The 20,292-nt window shown below is 56.3% G+C and overlaps 1 protein-coding gene across 18 annotated transcripts in view; it reads left to right on the top strand.

Moving 5' to 3' along the window:
* Window positions 1-20,292, top strand: part of CACNA1A (calcium voltage-gated channel subunit alpha1 A) — a 157,322-nt gene that overhangs the window by 38,345 nt on the left and 98,685 nt on the right. The gene's annotated exons all lie outside the window — the stretch shown is intronic.

Here is a 20,292-nt window from a genome sequence, read left to right as displayed (position 1 = left end):
TTCCTGGAGAAGCGGAATGTGACAATGTTGCCTACTAGTCAGAGCAGCAGCCTGGGAAGCCACGACTCTTGGGTTCTGTTAGAATCAGGACTCCTGGGTTTTATCCCAGCACTGGGAGGATAGATCTAGTAGTTAAATCAGGATGAGGGCGGGGAGTCAAGACTCCTGGGTCCTGTCTTGCCGTTGACTTGCTGTAGGAACTGGGGGCATGTTGCTCCTCTGTCTGTGCTTTCCCTTTCTCTTATCTACTTTGTGTCATGGGAGGAAATGTTGATCAAGCACTTGCAGACACTTGACAGTTGTGATCGGTCTAATCTTTGTGGCGTGGTTTTCTTCTACACGTTTCAGCTGGTGTTGCTCCAGTACTGGTGTGCGTGGGGTTGCTCTTTGCACAGGTTGGATTGTGCGCCCGGTGCGTCTCCTGTGAGGGTCACCATAATTGCTGCCTCAGCAACGTTTGCATTAACACTTGGAAAGCCTTGCTGCGTCTGGCCTTTTGTTGTCACCGTGTGGATTTTTGCACGTGGTCTGTTCCTTGTCTGTTTATGTTACTTTGGGGGACACAGCAGTCGCTTTCCAGGCAGCAGGTGTCACTTCCTTTATTACTTTATAACCTGGCTGTTGTCCATGCAATATATTTTTAAGCAATAAGTTGAGGCCACAGAGCGAGGGACTTAACTTGCCCAGGAAGCATGAGGTCCCTTACCATGGCTCTGCCTGGGGCATGCTGCTGAGATACAAAGGGGTTTGTGGAGGGAGATCAGTTAGTAGGAGTTGGATGGCTCAGGGCATCTAGAATGGGCTGTCGCGCCTTCCTGCGAGATTGCCAGTTGAAATCCAGCCCTGGTTTGGAGGGGTGAAAGCTGTTCCTCTCTGCTTGGTTGCATGACCTGATTTTGAGGGGGCTCTGTCCACAGCCCAGTGGGCAGGTGCTGCTGGCATTGACACTGGCAGCCTCAACAGAAAAGCCGTGGAATGAATGAGTCACAGAGATCCCTCTCCCCTGCAAGGGGGGGTCCCTCCAGGGCAGGCCCCACAAACAGTCAGTGTCCTGGACCTCTCCCTAGCCACAGAATTCACCCAGTGGTCCCACTGCATCCAGCCATTGCTGGAATCGCTCCAGGGCTCCTCTTTACCTGGAACACCTGACGCTTAGTTGCTCCAGCAACAGGGCCAACACAACTCCCAAGGGTAAAGAGTTATCACTGGTATGGACCTTATTTGTGCAGCTTTGAGACCCTCTCAAGGGTCCCTTGCTTCTGTGCTGTGCCTGGGGTCATAGGCCTATGCTGTGGACGTGTTATTATCCTTTCGCCATCCCACTGCAATTGTTCATACTGCGTATCTCGCTGGGGACACATCCTGGTTGTGATGTTTGGGTCATTCCCCTCCCCTGGCATGCTGTGGGATTTTGTCCCTCACAAAGCAGCGAGAGGTAAGAGAGGACACAGAGGGCCAGTTCTTCACCTAGTGTAAACCAGCAGGTCTCCACTGAAGTAAGTGGTGTGATGGTAGTTTACATCAGCTGGGGATCTGGCCCCAGATCTGGTCAAAAAGTTGTCCCTAGGAGCCAGCACTGGCCTGCAGACCCTGTCTATACTAGGCATTGCAACAAGATGTTGCTTGAAATGCTTTGATCTTCCAATGCCTTGCGTCCACACACAATACCTGGACCAGATGTTGTATGGTTGCAGTGGTTGGGGGCAACGTGTGGGGTGGGGGCTGTTCCACTTAGGCCCTGTTGATATGTTGTCAGCAATGTTTCTTCTCAGCATGGACAGGAAGCCTCAAGTTCTGCGGCTGCTACAGGTCATACAGTCTTCCACAGCGCAGTGTGGAACTAACCCCAAGGCCTTGAATCCTAGCCCCGGGGCTGGGCACAGAGGTGTTTCAGGAGCTGCGGAGGGCAGTGGCATGACCATGGTGCTGGGCACGGGGGGCACTGCAGCTAGACATGTTCTTCTGTCCTAAGCAGTGTTGCTGGGCGAGGGCTGAACAAGGTCGAGGGCTGGGTGTGGAAATTGGGCTGGGGAAAAAGGCAACCACGTCTGAAGAAACTCACTACTCACTGACAGGCAGGGAGACGCGTCAGATAAACGACTGGCTCCGTCTGAGTCACCCAGCTCTGGGACAAATGCTCCTAGGACTGGGAGATCAGTCACCCGCTGCAGCACGGAGAGGAAGGGCTACCCAAGCCCTCTGGCTGGGCGGTGCTGGACAGCTGGGGCAGGGAGAGAGGGGAAGCTAAGGGCAGTCATCACCCCTCATAATGGGAGATTAGTTTGCGCAGCCAACAAGATGACCGAGGCTGCGCAGTCCCAACCAGAGGCACTTCCAGTTCAGTGGGAACGTACCATCTGCCCCTCCTTATCTCTCCTGGGCTCCCACTCATCCCCTCTCCTTGCTCCCCTCTTCCACTCGTTCCTGGCCTGTTGCTCCGGTGCTGGCACCTTGGGCAGTCGTTTACGCCCTGCTGGCCTGGTCAGCCGTGGCTCACAACCGTGTGCACATGGCTGCACAGCGTGCTCAGCAACGCGGAATCAGGGCCTTTGTCTGTCTCACTTCCATCCTCCCCCTGCCCCTGCCACTCTCAGGCTTTTCCTTGAGCTCCTCTGCACAGAGGCTGATCACTTATTAAACCAGCGGCTGTTTGAGAGCATCTGCACTGAAATGGGAGTGAGTCCCAAGCTGCCGCCCTTGCTTCCGTTTCCACCATCGCTTCTAGTCTAAACACTGGGGGCAGTGTCTGGGCTGAGGAGATCGGACACAGGGTCTTGTCTCTGTCCAGGCGTCATTAATGACCACATGGGAGCGGGGTCATTATGTGCCATCTGAAAGACAGCACGGCCAGCCGCACAGTGCCCCCTTCTGCCCTGCTGGGGCGTTGAAGTCAGCACTGGCTCCAAGGGAGAGCGCCCCCTACTGAGTCACCTGTCCCACTCCCTGGGTTTCTCCGTGGGGCATTCACTTTGCCCCTAGTGTTCCTTTGAAGGGGTTGCTTGGAAAGTAAGCTGGGCTCTGGTCAGAATAATAGAGCCACCAGCCACATGCAGACCCTGCTTGAGAGGAACTGCACGCCCCAGGGGTGGGGCACTCGCTGATTATAACAAGCTGCAGCAAGCAGCCTCCCTCCTCTGCCTCTGCTTCCCTGGTCACTCGTGCAATGATGGCTGCACACTAGCTCCTGCAGGATGGGAAGACCGATTTCTGGGGTCCCCTGGGGCACGAGGCTCTGGGAAGAGGGGCTGCTCTGGCCCTCCCGTTTCCCAGCCTTCCTTGGAGCTGCAGTGAGGGATCCCAGCCCATCTCCCGAGAGAGGCTCCAATTAGTGCTGCTGCAGTTTTGCTATGCTAATGGCTTCTTCCTCACCAGCGTGGGGGGGGGGTGTGGGGTGGGGGGGGAGCTGCAGGGGAGACTGGCAGGCAGGCCGAGGAAATCTCAATAGAAGAGAGATAGCTGCTGAGGGAAGCTAGGCTCTGGCTGACGGTCCTGGAGGCTGGAGATGCTGTCCTCAGCCCCAGGGAGTCAGAGACCATGGGCTGTGGAGGGCTTGGGGTGGCAGAAGAAGGGAGCACATGGGATGGCTCCCAAATCCGAGCTTTCCTTGAGTCTGGGGATCAGAGTGCTGCGGAAGAGCCAAGCCTCCAAACCCCTCTTGGTGTGTCTCACGCTCCTTTGTGTGGCTTCAGCTATAAAAGCCCAAACCCACTAAGGCGTGTGAGAGCGCAGCAACTCATCCGAGTAAAACGTGGGTCCCAGAGCCCGTGGCACAGACTCAGGAGTCCGCCTGTGCATGGGGCCAGCACGGTCAGGCTGCAATGGGCCAACTGGGGGCACAATTCCCAGTGCCAAGGGTTCCCCACTGCACACTCCCTGCCCCCCCATCCATCCCCAATGGAGCGACTCTCGGGACTGTTGGCAAGAGGTAATCTCAGGTATCGTGACTGAATCACGGGACCCCTATCTAGGCCTGCTGTGAAATGTGAGGAGCTGCCATGATTTGCTGTTCTGTGTGTGTGTGTGTATGTGTGTGTGTGCAGATGTATCTGTGCATTATATGTGGGAGTGTACACATGTACATGTATGTTAATGAGGCAGTTTGATGTATGTGTATGTCCACACAGTATTATTTATACAGCCCAATAGATGCTGGCCCTGATGGCTCCCCGCCCCAAGGAGTGTACAGTCTAAACCTACATGTGTGGTACATGTTTGTGCATGGGGTGCATTTAGGCACATGTACTCACAAACGTGCAAGGTGGTGTGTTGCTCTACACATGTGTGCATGCCCACAGTGTGCTTGCACATGCACTGTGTGTGCCCAGGGGGTGGAAGTGCATAGGGAATGTATGTGCACAAGTGTGATGTTCTGCCATGAGGGTGTATGTGAGTGTGCTGTGCATCACCCTCCTACACCTCCTGCCCTGACCTCACCAACGTACGCGGCGCCCCCTCTTAGCAGGAGCTGTCAGCCAGCTCAGATCCACAGCATTCTGCTCCTGCCCCGGCCTCCCCTCCTGCAGTTATGGTGCAGAGCAGGGAAAGCAGGGCCACTCACGAAATCTGTGCCTCTCTCCCCCTCTCCTCGGCAGAGCTGAGCTCATTAGTATGCCAGGCAGCTCGGGCCCTGATTAGGGAGTCTCCCTGTACTAGTACCTTAGAGGTGCTTTCCAGACGTGCCTGGCATGCTGAGGGAGGCGTCTTTGCCTGAATGAAAGAAAGCAGAGAGGCATGGGAAGGAGGGAGCCAGGAGGATGCAGGGAGACTCTGGCAGTGGAAGGAGTTATTGATCTTCTGCCTTGTCACTGGGGTCCTTGCCTGCCTTGCCTTCCAGTGGTTACGTGGGCAGCCGGGGGTGCTCAGGCCACAGTTGGAATATTTAGGACCAGGAAGATGCAAGATTTTGGCAGCAGAAGTGCAGTTCTTGGCAGTGTGGGTGCCAATGAGTGCATTTGCTTGTGCATGTCTGTGCAGCTGTGTGCACATGATATGCGCGCATCTGGGTTTGTGAGCCTAAATGAACTGTTATCAGCTCCAGCGCGGGATCTGGGCAGTGTTGGAGGCGGCTCAGGGGAGACCTCTGCTCAATGTGCAGCTGCAATCGGAAAATCAAGCAAGATGTTTGGCTGTATGAGGAACAGGACGGAGGAGGATGCAGAGGGGATATCTACACTGCATTCACAGGGTGTGTACATTAGCTAGCTTGGATACCAGAGCAGAGAATCTGCGGCTTCAGCTTTAGCATGGGCTGTAAAGCATGTCCCGGATACTGGGTAATTCCTTGTGTGGCTAGCTCAGGCTGAAGCTCATGCTGTGACGGCTCCACTCCTCCGCTCCCTGAGCTAGCTTGGCTGCCTCTCCACGGGCTGCCATCACCTCCCCACAAGTGCTGCGTAGACATAGCCGGACAATATTCTAATATCTTTCTATAAATAAATGGCATGGCCTCCTCTGGATTCTGTGTGCTGGCCCCGTCAGCCCCATCTCCAGCAAGACAGTGCAGAATTAGAGGGGTTCAGAGAAGACTGATTGGAAGCCTGGAAAAACTTCCATATGGAGAGAGAATGAAAAGTGTGGGATTGTTGCCTTAGAAACAAGGCTAATAAAAGGGGATGTGATAAACCTCTGAACAATAGTGACTGGTCATCCCTGTCTCAGAACACAAGAAAAAGGGGACAGTCAATTACATTCAAAGGGACAAATTCAACACTGATTAAAGGAACTAGGTGTAGTTAGTCTGTGGAACTCACTGCCACATGATGTCATTGAGACCGATAATTTAGCAAGATTCAGAGAAGGACTGGATGTTTATATGGAGCCAGAGTCATTACAGTTAATGCTAAGAAAAATGGAAGAAGAGCTTGAAAACCTCTTGCTTCAGGGCTGAAGCTGATCTCTGGCTATTAGAGACCAGAGTGAGACCCATGTGGGTTGCAGGTTGTCCCAGGCCTGTCTACTGTGCGGTTCTTACATCTGCCTCTGAAGCATCTGCTACAGGTGACTGTTGGGGACAGGAGACTTGGTTAGATGAACCTTCGGTCTGATCTAGTCTGGCAGCTCCTGGATTCCTATGTTGTCTATGTGTGCATATGTGTATGACTGCTATATCACTATGCTTATTTATTTGGTGTATTACGGTAGCCCCTAGGAGCCCTCATTGTGGGCCAGGACTGCGTCGTGTTAGGCCCTGTACATTATTTATTAGGTCTATTACAGTAGCTGTTAGGAGCCCCAGCCACAGGCCAGACCTCCGTCATTCTGGGCGCTGTACAAACACAGAAGAAAAAGATGGTCCCTGCTCGAAAGAACTCCCAGTGTAAGCCTGTTTCTGTAGCCTTGTGTGTGTGGGTCTTCGTCTTCTGAACACATGTAATCTACACTGATGGGTTTGGGCAGCGTGTGTGAGTGTGAGAGAGAGAATCCTTCCTTCAGGGCATATGTGTGCTGTCATTGACTGAACTGTATATAGTGCGTGGCCAGGGTATATGTGCAGGGAGTGTATTGGAAATGGTTGTACAGGGAGGGTTTGTGTGTACTGGGCAAGTGCTTGTGTGTAAGGAGCGGAGGAGCATGGAGGGACTGCATGTGTGGAGGGAGAATATGTGGCATGTGTGTATGCATACGTGTGGGGAGCATGAGTGTGTGAGGAGTGTGCATATGTGCAGTGTGTGTCCATGCATGAATGTATATGTGAGGAGAGCGCGAGTGTCTAAGGAGCGTGTGTGTGTGTGTGTGGCATAGGGGCAGAGCTGAGCCTGTCTTTGATCCCTGGTATCATCAGTCCCTCTGGGAGTCGGGGAAGTCCCCTCCTGGGAAATGCTCTCAATGAGACGTTAATTACCGCCTCGGCCTTTGCTCCATTGTCCTACGTTCCCAGGGCTCTGCGTATGGGGAGCAAGTGCTGTTTAATGCTGTCACAATATTTTATTGCAAAGCTGCCTACTCACTTTCCCCGAAATTGTGTTTCTCCTGCTTCGGTGCTCAGGCCTGCTCATTGAAGACACTCCCTGCTCCAGGGGTGAGACCCAGTGCACTCTCTCTCTGCCTCTGGCAGTCCTGTAGCCTGATATCCCCTGCTGTCTGCTGCACCATGCCAGACCCTGCCCCATCAAGTTCATTATCCGGCCCTCAGCAGTGGCCAATACCTCATGCTTCGGAGGAAGGCAACCACTTCTTTCCCAGTGCAGTGGGGCAGGGAGGAGTCCTTCCTGACCCCTGTGGTGACCAGCCCAGGCCTTGTGCCATCAGAGTTGATTACCCTGATCCTCCCTGCAGAGCCAAAGTTATTAATGGCCACAGAGTTGAATGGTCCTTTAATAGTTCACTCTCAGTATCTGACCTGAGGACATCTGTCTACCTGATCTGTTTATCTGTTGCCATGTGTACCCACTTCTCTTACTCCATATACCCCACGCTGTCTGTCTCTCCATCCATCTCATCGCCTCCCCCTCTCTCACTTGGGTTTCCCGAGGCTGACTACCTGCCATTGGCAAGAGAGTTTCCTTTTATTGGTTCTGTGCTCTAAAGTCACCAATCGGTGGAGCAGCAACCACCTTTCCCCGTGGTTCCCAGGTAGTGAGAAGGACCCATCAGCGCATGTATCTCTTCCCTGTACGGGGTGACTGCTTTCCGTGTTTGCAGGCCCCTGCAGGCAGATCCTGAGTCCTGACTACAGCCAAGGACTAAATTCAGTCCTCGGCTTCGGTGAGGTGCAGCCTGGCTAGCATCGGGGTGTGATGCTGGTGGTCCTGCTTCCCAGGCCTGTCACCCGCTCGTGCCTGTGGAGGCTGTAAGCCCTCGTGCTGGGGCAGAGCTAACATCCCTCTGCTTCACCCCCTGTGAGCATTGGCTGCCCCCTACAATGCAGACAAGCTGCTGCTGGGTCCTGGGCTAGTCTATCCAGCTAACCCCTATCACCCTGCTAGCTGACACTGAGGAATTAACATTCCCGTAGGAAAGTCATCATAACTGGTGGGGAAACTGAGGCATGGAGTGACTTGCTCACTGTCTGTGACAGAGCCATGAAATTGACCCCCTGCTTGTCTGAGTCCCAGCCCAGCGCCTTAGCCACAAGCCCACCCCTTCTCCCCAGCACTGAGGCTTTTTGGACTCTGTGAATTCGATTCTTTTCCAGACCGAGCCTTCCGAGGATCCCTGTTGTGTTTCGCCCTAAATCCTTATCTGCTGACACAGCCCGTTTCCACGGCTGCTGCTTCCTGAGGGGTTGCCGGGTGCCATTTGTCCAGCATCCTAACCCTGCATTGTCCAGCTCCCAGAGCCCTTGCCCCCTCTGCTCACCAGAGCCTTTGATTAGGCCCTGTCTAGATGCTCTAAATGTCAGTCCGGCCCGATCAAAGCTGAACAGAAACCCAGCTCTGGATTCTGCTGATGAATCAAAAGGCTGCTGCATCTAACGACTGTGCGGAAAGCCGCTGTGACCTTTCTCCCTCTCTCCACATTTCGCCTTTCTGTCTTCCCTCTTTTCTCATTGTGATTGCCCGCTCCCCCTTTCCCAGACACTCTTTTTTTTTTAATGCATCTCCCTTCTCTCTCTCTCTCTCAATCTGTTGCAGTGTCTCATATCTTGGCTTCAGTAACGGCTTCATTCACTTAAGGCCCAGATTTGTCTCTGGGCTGCTGCAGTCTAGCCTGGGACCAATGGGAGCTGGCCCTGCGTCTCCCCGTTCTGGAGCTGCTGGGGCTGGTTCAGAGCTGTGTGGGCCTTGCCGCAGCCAGGAAATAGCCAGGGCAGAGGCACGCACCAGCATCACCTCCTCCTGTCCCTGATCCACCCCCGATATGCGCCCTGCACTTGGTGGTGGTGGTGGGGACCTTATGGCAAAGGGACTGCAAAGGGGGATCAGGCCCTGTCATCTCTCTCTCTCTCTGTGCCCCCGTCTGCATAGGGCACAGGCAGGCTGGTTGTGCCATTGCCTGATGATCTGAAAGATCCTGTAGCCACCGCGGGTTGTAGGACTCCTGCCCTGCCCACAGTGTCTGCCCTAGTTCCTCTGCCTGTCTCGGGCTGTGGCTCTCACTTTCTGTCTCTTTGCGTCTCCGGCTGCCCGTCTGATTGTGTCGCTTCCATTCGTCTCTGCTCCTTCCCCTGTTCTGGCTCCCCGAGCGGTGCTCACCAGACCCTCCCCACCCCAAAATGACTTTGATCGCCACTTGCCCAGAGCTCTGGACGGCAAGGACCGGGGGGGGCAGTCGGGACCAGGGGGGCACAGGGAGTAATGATTGTGGAGCAGGTGTGCCCTGGGGATGTGCAGGAAGTACCAGGGGGTATTGGGTGGGGAGGAGGAGTCGGCCAAGTGGGGTTTGAGGACGATGTGAAGTCCAGAGCTGCAGGGGGGACAGGGACCCCACCAGAGTGCCTCTGCCCTGTCCATGGGATCCAGTGGCCCCTGCTTGGGTAGCCTTCACAGCGGCTGAGAACTCCCCCCATAGCAGGGTGTCTCCAGGACACGGCTGGAGCACACTGACAGGGCTAGGGTTAGGGTAAAGGTTAATGGGGGGGATATCTGTCTGCCCAGACTGGGCTGCTCATGGGTGGTGGGTATAATAGGCTAGGGGAGGCTAAACCTCTCCTAAGCCAAGCCCTGCCCCCCCCCACGCTGCGCCCTTTCCCCCAAGCCGGTGCCAGCTCAGCTCCAGCCAGGTGCCCTGGAGCCGGCAAGTGGACCGGGACTGTTTGGCTGGAGCTCCTCCAGCCCCGCGGCAGCTCGGGGCTTGGGCGGGCGTTGGGGTGGGGCCCTCTGATGGCTGGGGCTCAGGCAGAAGGGGTGGGGCCGCGTGGTTAGCCTCCCCGAAGAGGGGGCTCCTGCACCACCCAGGGGGCTGCTCCTGCACTGTAGCTGAGAGAATTCTTTCTCCTCCGTAATAAGAGAACCTGACTGTCCCCCTACACCTGGGAGGAACAGGGCTTGCCCAAGTCCCCTTCGCTTTCATCAGCTCCTCTCTCTGCCTCTTCCGGGCCTTGGCAGCCTGCTCCCTCCAGGATCCTCTGCCCTGGGCTAGAGGTGGGTGTGAGCAGAGCAGGGACCTGCCCCAGACCTGTCTGTGCCCATCACTCCAGGTCGCTCCCTGTGCCTGCTAACGCCTAGGGGGAGAGATCGTCCGGCAGCGCTGAGCTGCTCTCTGCTGCCATGGGGTTAAGAGGTGAAAGGAAGGGTCACAAAGGCAGTGCCTCTGGGAAATGTACAAGGCTGATGGATCGATTGATCGATCTATCTGTCCATCCAGCTCCATACACACCCCTCTATCTGTCTCTCTCTCAGCCCTGCAATGGAGGGACCGTCCCTCCTCCCCCCCCACCCAGAATGGCAGAGGAAGCTCCATCTCTATGGCCTGTCTGCCGTGTCTGCTGAAGCTGCTGGCAAGGGGGCTGGTTTTCACCAGTGGTGCTGGGGGGTTTTGTGACATGGACATCTGGTCAGGAGCATCTGGGCTGAGACCCGCCCCCTCCCAAACCCCTGGCACACGGGGGCTGGCGGACAAAGCGCTGGGAAATGACTGTACAGATGATTGTCAGAGTCCGCTCCGGCTGTAGGAGTGAGAGAGTTCAAGGCCAGAAGGAACCATCAGCTCCTCAAGTGTGACCTCCTGTCTATCACAGGCCACCCCCAGCACCCGCACACCAAGCCCAACAACTGGGATTAGATGAAAGCATCCCAGCTCTCAAGAGACTAAGCTGCTGTGTGCCACAGGCAGAGAACTGAAGGCACCAAGATGCTGCCAGTGCCCGAGACTCAGCGATGGCAGGAAATGGATATAGTGAGATATACTCAGTGCCTGCCCCATGGGGGAGAGCTCTGCATCCGCCCAGGGGGTGGACTAGATGAGCACTGGGCAAGGGGGGGCCGTGGTGTATGTGGGAGGACAGGCAGGTACAAGGGGCATGAGGCTGTGCTAATGGGATGTGTTTGGGGGGAGGCTCCCTGATGGCATCCCCAATCTCGCTGCCCCAGGCGGCTTGCAGGGCTCATTGCTCAGAAGTGGTACACCATGGTACATGCAGGTGGGGCCAGGGAGGAGCAGGGACAGCTGCTAGGGGGATTTGGCATCCCCAGCAGGGTGGATCTTGTCCCATTGCCATGCCATGGTTGGGTCGTTCGCCTCCGTCCAGAGCAACACCATTCAATATGAAACGGCCTGCCTGGAGCTGCTAAGGGGGTCCCCAGGGCAGGGGGATCTGCTGGAGTACATGGGGGGTGTCAGGTTCGGGGCGGACATAGGCTGTGCCAGGTGCCCTGTGACTCAGTGCGTGAAGGAGAATAGGAGAGAGAGAGCGCAAGGGGAGTGAGAGAGAGAGAGAGAGAGAGAGAAAGGGGGAGTGTGAAAGGAAGGGGGAGGGAGGCCGCAGCTGCGTCTGTTCCGTTCTGGTTCTGTTCTCGGCTGTGGATGGAGCTCTGCTGGGAGAAGCAAGAAAGAGGGAATGTGAAATTAGAGAGGGGGAAGGGAGACAGAACAAGGAGGAAAAGGACAGAGTGGATGAGGGAGGAAAGGAGCAATAACCTGCGGAAGGGAAAGGCAGTGCCAGGCAGCGCCCCCGGGCTAACTCCGCCCTCGGCTGCAGGACTCTGGCACAGGGCAGAACTGATCTCCTGCTTCTTACCCCAGCCTCTCACCTTCCTGCCTGCAACAAGGGCATGGAGCAAGGGCAGCCACTCACACCAGCAGCCTGCACACACAGGTGTGGCCACACGTACAGGCCTACGGAGCTCTCACACTCACAATGGCCTACAGAGTTCACGTCCGCTCACATTTTCTTGTGCACCCCCACGCAGGCACACAGAGTACGTACGTACACATACTCACACGCACAGACACATGGAGCTCACACATGTGCATAGACACTTACACGTGCCCGCACACACACACGCTCACAGAGCGCACACACGTTTCGTACACACTTGCACGCACACAGGCAGACACAGTGTACATGCTCATCAGTATTAGTGCACATTCAGTTTGCAGCAGAGCACAGGCTCGCTTGCACGGGGGCATTACGCCAGGTGCTGTCCGAACACACATGGCGCTACAGCTCCTGCCCTGAAGAGCATGCAGGGGAAGAAGGTGCCCTGGCTCTGCTCCCATGTAGTCAACTTATAAGCGGCTCTATTGAGTCCCACCTTGTGCTGGACTGTTTAGCTGCATTGGAGCTGCTGGGAGCAGAGCTTTTGAAAGTCTGGCAAACTCCCCACACCCAGTCACACTGAGCCCATGCACACAGGTCAGCATGCAGGCTTCCCTCCCCCCACGCTGCCCCTTCCCCAGCGCCCGACGCAGAGGACGACTCTGTATGAAAACATGAAGCAATATTCAACACCAACTCCTGGCAGTGACCCTTCATCGCGCTGTGTCGGCACATACCTTTGCATGCCTGCCACTCTGTACGCACACTGGGCACGACACCACCTGCCCTTGCACACCTTCCACAGTGTGTTTGTACAAGGCACAGTGCCTTCATATTGGGCATGACGTCCCCGCTCCTACCGCATGCCCTACATTCATACGCAATCCCACACCCACATAGCTTTCCACACCTGCCGTCTCCACATTGGGCACAATTCCACGTGCCCTCACACTTGTGCTGCACTGTATTCACATTGGGCACGTTGCCCAAATACGCCTGCACACCTGCCTCACTGTATGTACACACCTACGCACCCTTTCATGCCTGCCGCTCCACACATTTGTACCTGCATTGGTGCTGTGCACACCTGCCACGCGGGGTCACACACACAGGCCAAATTCTGTTCCCCTTTTCACCCATGAAGGTACCTCAACATCGCAAAGCTGTAACTTGTTTGGTTTCACACAAGGTCCATCCAACAAACCTGTCCTGGATCACGTGGGCCTGGGGGCTCTGCTCCATGAAGAACGTATCCCCCCGACACCCAGGCTGGGGGGCTGTCACAGACCCCCACCCTTACAGAGAGCTGTGCTTTGAAATGACATCCCTGCTGCTCGCATGCCCCACCATCCCTCTTAGATAGCTCCAGCAAGACTACGGTGAGAGCAACCAGGACAGAACTGGGAGCCTCGATACTCTGACGATGTGTGCTATATAAAAACGTAAACTACAGCGGATTAGAGAGAGAGATTACTACTGCGGGGGGTTGGATGTGTAGGGATGGATAGATAGATAGAGGGGATTTGGGTATGTTGCCTAGAGTTGGATGCAGACTCTAAAGAAGAGACCACTGCTCTGCAGTTGGCATCTGAACTGTTGTTGCTTTGGGACAGGAAGTGAGGGAGGACCCTGTGTGCAGCCGAAGTAGCACATGGACTTGTGGAGAGACAGAGGGGAACTAGCCAGCCAGGTTAACAGCCAGACACTTGGGAAGCATCTCTAATGACCACAACTGGTCAGGACTTCGGTGTAGCAGCCTGAGAACACAGAGCTGCCAGCAGCGCTGCACCCCCGCGTTGGGAGCAACACTGACCCAGGGAGCAGAGCGTCCACTACAGAGGGTCCCCTGCGACTCACTGAGCAAAGTAGCAGATCCTTCATGGCCTCCCCTCCAAGAAGTGGCGGCCCCCTGCCCTGTCCTTAGCTGGGCAGAGGGAGCAGGGGAGTGGCAGCATTGAACTATACCGGCAGTGCTCGCTCTCTCCTCTCCCCCTTCACTCCACCATCTGCCCCTGGGTTCCAGGGAAGCCGCATTTTCTGCCACCCATCACACACACAGGCTGCTGATTGTATCAATGAGATGGGGCTTGTCACCAAGGCAACAAGCATGAATGAGCAGGAAGGTAACCCTGGAGACTGTGTGAATGGGAAATGGCCAGTTGCTATGGAGATCTGGTAAATGGGAAGAGACCCTCTGGCATAACAGTGACAGGATAAGCAGCAGGCAGCATGGCTACTCCCAGCTACCTAAGTGAGGATCCAGGAGAGAATGGGCTCTTGTGGTTAGAGCAGGGACTAGGGGTCGGGACTCCTGGGTTCAGAACTTCTATTTCCAGCTCTGGGAGGAAGTAGGGTATAGAGGTTAGAGATGTGGGGGACCAGGTGTCAGGACTCCTGGGTTCTATTCCCAACTCTGGAAGGGGATAGTGGTTAGAGCAGAGGACTGTGGGTCAAGACTCTTGGGTTCTATTTCTTCCTATGAGAAATCCTGAAGATGCTTATAAGACATGCCCCCTCCCCCCCCAAAGTGCCCAGGAAGAACATTATACACGGAAGTCTTGGTGCCCTCCCAGGATATGAGAATCCCACTATCTGTGGGAGTCCAACCTCATTGCCCTCTCCGGCAAGGCCCAGTAAAGCCATTGGGCCCAGGCACTCTGTCTCTCTGATTTGTGACAGGGCCCTCCTGAAAGAGGTTGGTGTCTTAGTTAGGGTGGCCCACCTTTTGCTTTCTATTTGCCCCAGAGCCAGGGGCGGTTCGACTGGACAGCCCTTTATCCCAGCTGGCTTTGATTCCCTGCTAGAGGCCTTTGACAAAGCCTTAGCCTCTGCTTAGTCCTGAAGGAGACGTTTCCACTGCGGCTGGGAGCGTGCCTCCCGGCCCGGGTAGAAAGACCTGCACTAGCTCTGCTCAAACTTGCATCTAACAAGAGAAGTGCAGATGTTGCAGCATGGGGGAAGGCTTGGGTTAGCCACTTGAGCTAAGACCCGGTGATCGGGTGGGCTTGGTCTCAGGTGGCTAGCCCAAGTCGTTGTCCGTGCCACAGCATCCACACTGCTGTCTTTAGCATGCTAGCTTGAGCAGAGCTACGGCATGTCTGTCGGCCCAGGCGAGGAGCCACCTTCCCAGCTGCAGTGTAGACATACCCTAAAAGTCCCTATTTCAGCAGATAGTGTCCTACAGCTCCTGTTAGACCGATCCCAATGGCTCTCCATTCTCATGGCCTCCTCACCCCTCCAGTCAGGCTCTGGGCTTTCACCTGACCTTCTAAGATGCACTGGTTCCCACCCCCCTTGGCTCAGCACGCCTAGTGAGCCCTTGGATCCCTTCGGCCAGAGAGGGTCGGGGACAGTGGTGTGTGTGTGGTTAACTTCTGATGGCCCTAAGTGAGAGGAGAATCAGGCTGTGAAGATTTTGGCACCATTCGATCAGTCCAATTGACAAGAACAGACCAAAGTAGCAAAATGGCCACTGTCAGGCTGAAAATCCTCCCCCCCGCCCCCGCCGCTACAGACACCTTGGATTATAATACATATGATGTTAAGGATCAGATTTACTTCACCCTGGGGTTGGATTTGAATCAGAGAAATGTAGGGATGGAAGGGACCCCAAGAGGTCATGGAGTCCCTCCCCCTGCACTGGCACAGGTTTAAGAATATCTCGACCATCTCTGACTTGTGCTGGTCTAACCTGTTCTTAAAACCCACACCCCAGATCTAGACCCCACAGAAGAAACAGCAGGATCCTGCTATGGTGGCTTGAGCCCCATTTCATACATTTAAGGGCCAGAAGGGACCGTTCTGATTATCTAGTCTGATTTTCTGCAGAACACAGGCCAGAGAACCCACCCTATGATTCCTGTTTGAACTCGGGGGTATGTTTTAGAAAGACATCCAGGCTTGATTAAAGGTGCTGAGTGATGGAGAACTTGCTGTTTCTAGCCGCTTTTGCATGATGCTGTCTTGTTTGGGTTCCAAAACAGGCAGGACAATGTTTCAGTCGATCCCCTACACCTGTTTTCACTTTTTTTGAATAATAATGCTGTGACACCACTTTGTGCTGTGACCCTAGCATTGCTTGTGAGCAAAAGAGCATCATGCTGGGTCTGTAGGGTGGATGGGAGACGGCGAAGGGTGAGGCAAGGAGTGATGTGCCGCAGTTTGAGGTCAAGGGTTTGACCGCAGTGCTCCGGCGTGTTGCTATCCGTAGAATGAAATGTACCAACCAAGGTCTCAACTATGTGTGTCTATTAAAGCTCCTGATGGAGGTGCTAAATGTGAAGTCCTAGCCAGATCCTGACTCACCAGTATTTCCATTGTGTCCCACTCCTGCAGTTAGATGTGGTAATCCCATTCATTTCGCGGCCCGATTCGTGATGATGGTCCAATTAGAAATGCTTAGGCAGATTGACAAAACCATTGCGTAACCCGGTTAAATTGTCATGTCGCCTCCCATCCCAGAAGTGGCTGCATTTCATCGTCTGATGAGCAAATCCTTTGTAGTATTGCTGTGCATTGTCAAACAGCTGCTGTGCCCCACCCCAGAGGTGGCTGCATTTCGGCGCTGATATTCCAGTAGATCATTATTGCACAGCTTTTAAACAGCTGCTGTGCCCCACCCCAGAGGAGGCTGCATTTTGGTGGTCCTGGCCTATAATTTGTATATCCGATTATGTTCTTTGGGTTGAAAGGATGGTGAGCTAGGATTACCCTGGATCCCTTCTGCAGGGAAGATTTTCATAGTTCCCCAGGGTGCCATCAATTTGCTGTCCCCTTTTTTAATGCATCCTGCCACCTTTCCCTTCCCAGCTCCAGGGAGGTGAGAGGAGTTTCACCCCCGATGCTTTTATGGGAGAGGCTGTTAATATCCACGTTCAATTCTTCTATAAATACACTCCTGACGATCGTATATAAAGGCATCAAAGGCCGTGGTGGCCTTGCTAATTCTGTAATTAAAAATAGCAAAATGCAGAAGCCCGTGGGACGCGCCTGTCAGTTCCTGAATCTAACCTGCCTCTGTCTCCTACTGGCTTGCAGGGCTGTGCCCCTATGGGCAGGCGCCACCGCTTGGTTGGCCAGCCACACAGCAGGCAGCATCTTGGTTTTAGAGTTGAAGCTGCAGGGACTGTTGGGTCTGACTCCGCTCGGGTGTAAATCAGGAGCGAGGCCATTGAGCTCAGTGGAGTTGCTGCAGAGTCAGAGCCTGGTTAGGGCAGGGCTCGATAGGGCAGCATTTCACTGAACTGGGACCCGTGGAAACAAACGGAACAGGGCTGCACAAGGCAGGCGCAGCCACCCCTCAGGCTGCAAGCATCACCCAACAGCATAGCCACACAAATACGGCGTCCTAGAGCGCGAGCGCCAGCCACGCCACCACACAAATACGGCGTCCTAGAGCGCAAGCGCCAGCCAGGCCACCACACAATTACGGCATCCTAGAGCGCGAGCGCCAGCCAGTCCACCACACAAATACGGCGTCCTAGAGCGCGAGCGCCAGCCAGTCCACCACGCAAATACGGCATCCTAGAGCGCGAGCGCCAGCCACGCCACCACACAAATACGGCGTCCTAGAGCGCGAGCGCCAGCCAGTCCACCACACAAATACGGCGTCCTAGAGCACGAGCGCCAGCCACGCCACCACACAAATACGGCGTCCTAGAGCACGAGCGCCAGCCAGGCCACCACACAAATACGGCGTCCTAGAGCGCGAGCGCCAGCCAGTCCACCACACAAATACGGCGTCCTAGAGCGCGAGCGCCAGCCACGCCACCACACAAATACGGCGTCCTAGAGCGCGAGCGCCAGCCAGGCCACCACACAAATACGGCGTCCTAGAGCGCGAGCGCCAGCCAGTCCACCACGCAAATACGGCGTCCTAGAGCGCGAGCGCCAGCCAGTCCACCACACAACTACGGCGTCCTAGAGCACGAGCGCCAGCCAGGCCACCACACAAATACAGCGTCCTAGTTCGCGAGCGCCAGCCAGTCCACCACACAAATACGGCGTCCTAGAGCGCGAGCGCCAGCCACACCCCCACACAAATACGGCATCCTAGAGCGCGAGCGCCAGCCACGCCACCACACAAATACGGCGTCCTAGAGCGCGAGCGCCAGTCCACCACACAAATACGGCGTCCTAGAGCACGAGCGCCAGCCAGGCCACCACACAAATACGGCGTCCTAGAGCGCGAGCGCCAGCCAGGCCACCACACAAATGCGGCGTCCTAGAGCGCGAGCGCCAGCCAGTCCACCACACAAATACGGCGTCCTAGAGGGCGAGCGCCAGCCACGCCACCACACAAATACGGCGTCCTAGAGCGCGAGTGCCAGCCAGGCCACCACACAAATACGGCGTCCTAGAGCGCGAGCGCCAGCCAGTCCACCACGCAAATACGGCATCCTAGAGCGCGAGCGCCAGCCACGCCACCACACAAATACGGCGTCCTAGAGCGCGAGCGCCAGCCAGTCCACCACACAAATACGGCGTCCTAGAGCACGAGCGCCAGCCACGCCACCACACAAATACGGCGTCCTAGAGCACGAGCGCCAGCCAGGCCACCACACAAATATGGCGTCCTAGAGCACGATCGCCAGCCACGCCACCACACAAATACGGCGTCCTAGAGCGCGAGCGCCAGCCACGCCACCACACAAATATGGCGTCCTAGAGCACGAGCGCCAGCCACGCCACCACACAAATACGGCGTCCTAGAGCGCGAGCGCCAGCCACGCCACCACACAAATACGGCGTCCTAGAGCGCGAGCGCCAGCCAGTCCACCACACAAATACGGCGTCCTAGAGCGCGAGCGCCAGCCACGCCACCACACAAATACGGCGTCCTAGAGCGCGAGCGCCAGCCAGTCCACCACACAAATATGGCGTCCTAGAGCGCGAGCGCCAGCCAGGCCACCACACAAATACGGCGTCCTAGAGCGCGAGCGCCAGCCACACCCCCACACAAATACGGCGTCCTAGAGCGCGAGCGCCAGCCAGGCCACCACACAAATACGGCGTCCTAGAGCGCGAGCGCCAGCCACACCCCCACACAAATATGGCGTCCTAGAGCACGAGCGCCAGCCACGCCACCACACAAATACGGCGTCCTAGAGCGCGAGCGCCAGCCACGCCACCACACTAATACAGCGTCCTAGAGGGCGAGCGCCAGCCAGTCCACCAACAAATAGGGCGTCCTAGAGGGCGAGCGCCAGCCACGCCACCACACAAATACAGCGTCCTAGAGCGCGAGCGCCAGCCAGTCCACCACACAAATACGGCATCCTAGAGCGCGAGCGCCAGCCACGCCACCACACAAATACGGCGTCCTAGAGGGCGAGCGCCAGGCACGCCACCGCACAAATACGGCATCCTAGAGGGCGAGCGCCAGCCACGCCACCACACATATACGTCGTCCTAGAGCGCGAGCGCCAGCCACACCACCACCCAAATACGGCGTCCTAGAGCGCGAGCGCCAGCCACGCCCCCACACAGATATGGCGTCCTAGAGGGCGAGCGCCAGCCACGCCACCGCACAAATACGGCATCCTAGAGGGCGAGCGCCAGCCACGCCACCACACAAATAAGGCGTCCTAGAGTGCAAGCGCCCGCCAGTCCACCACACAAATACGGCGTCCTAGAGCGCGAGCGCCAGCCAGGCCACCACACAAATACGGCGTCCTAGAGGGCGAGTGCCAGCCACGCCACCACACAAATACGGCGTCCTAGAGCGCGAGTGCCAGCCAAGCCACCACACAAATACGTCGTCCTAGAGAGCGAGCGCCAGCCACGCCACCACACAAATACGTTGTCCTAGAGCGTGAGCGCCGGCCACGCCACCACACAAATACGGCGTCCTAGAGGGCGAGCGCCAGGCACGCCACCACACAAATACGGCGTCCTAGAGCGCGAGCGCCAGCCACGCCACCACACAAATACGGCGTCCTAGAGCGCGAGCGCCAGCCACGCCCCCACACAAATACGGCGTCCTAGAGCGCGAGCGCCAGCCAGTCCACCACACAAATACGGCGTCCTAGAGCGCGAGCACCAGCCAGGCCACCACACAAATATGGCATCCTAGAGCGCGAGCGCCAGCCACGCCACCACACAAATACGGCGTCCTAGAGCGCGAGCGCCAGCCAGTCCACCACACAAATACGGCATCCTAAAGTGCGAGCGCCAGCCAGTCCACCACACAAATACGGCGTCCTAGAGGGCGAGTGCCAGCCACGCCACCACACAAATACGTCGTCCTAGAGCGCGAGCGCCAGCCAGTCCACCACACAAATACGGCGTCCTAGAGGGCGAGTGCCAGCCACGGCACCACACAAATACGTCGTCCTAGAGCGCGAGCGCCAGCCACGCCACCACACAAATACGTCGTCCTAGAGCGCGAGCGCCAGCCACGCCACCACACAAATAGGGCGTCCTAGAGGGCGAGCGCCAGCCACGCCACCACACAAATAGGGCGTCCTAGAGCGCGAGCGCCAGCCAGTCCACCACACAAATACGGCGTCCTAGAGCGCGAGTGCCAGCCAGTCCACCACACAAATACGGTGTCCTAGAGCGCGAGCACCAGCCAGGCCACCACAGAAATACGGCGTCCTAGAGAGCGAGCGCCAGCCACGCCACCACACAAATATGGCGTCCTAGAGCGCGAG

The sequence above is a fragment of the Chelonia mydas genome, chromosome 20 (genome assembly GCF_015237465.2).
Source record: "Chelonia mydas isolate rCheMyd1 chromosome 20, rCheMyd1.pri.v2, whole genome shotgun sequence".
NCBI lineage: Eukaryota > Metazoa > Chordata > Testudines > Cheloniidae > Chelonia > Chelonia mydas.
This window is presented reverse-complemented; position numbering and strand designations above follow the sequence as displayed.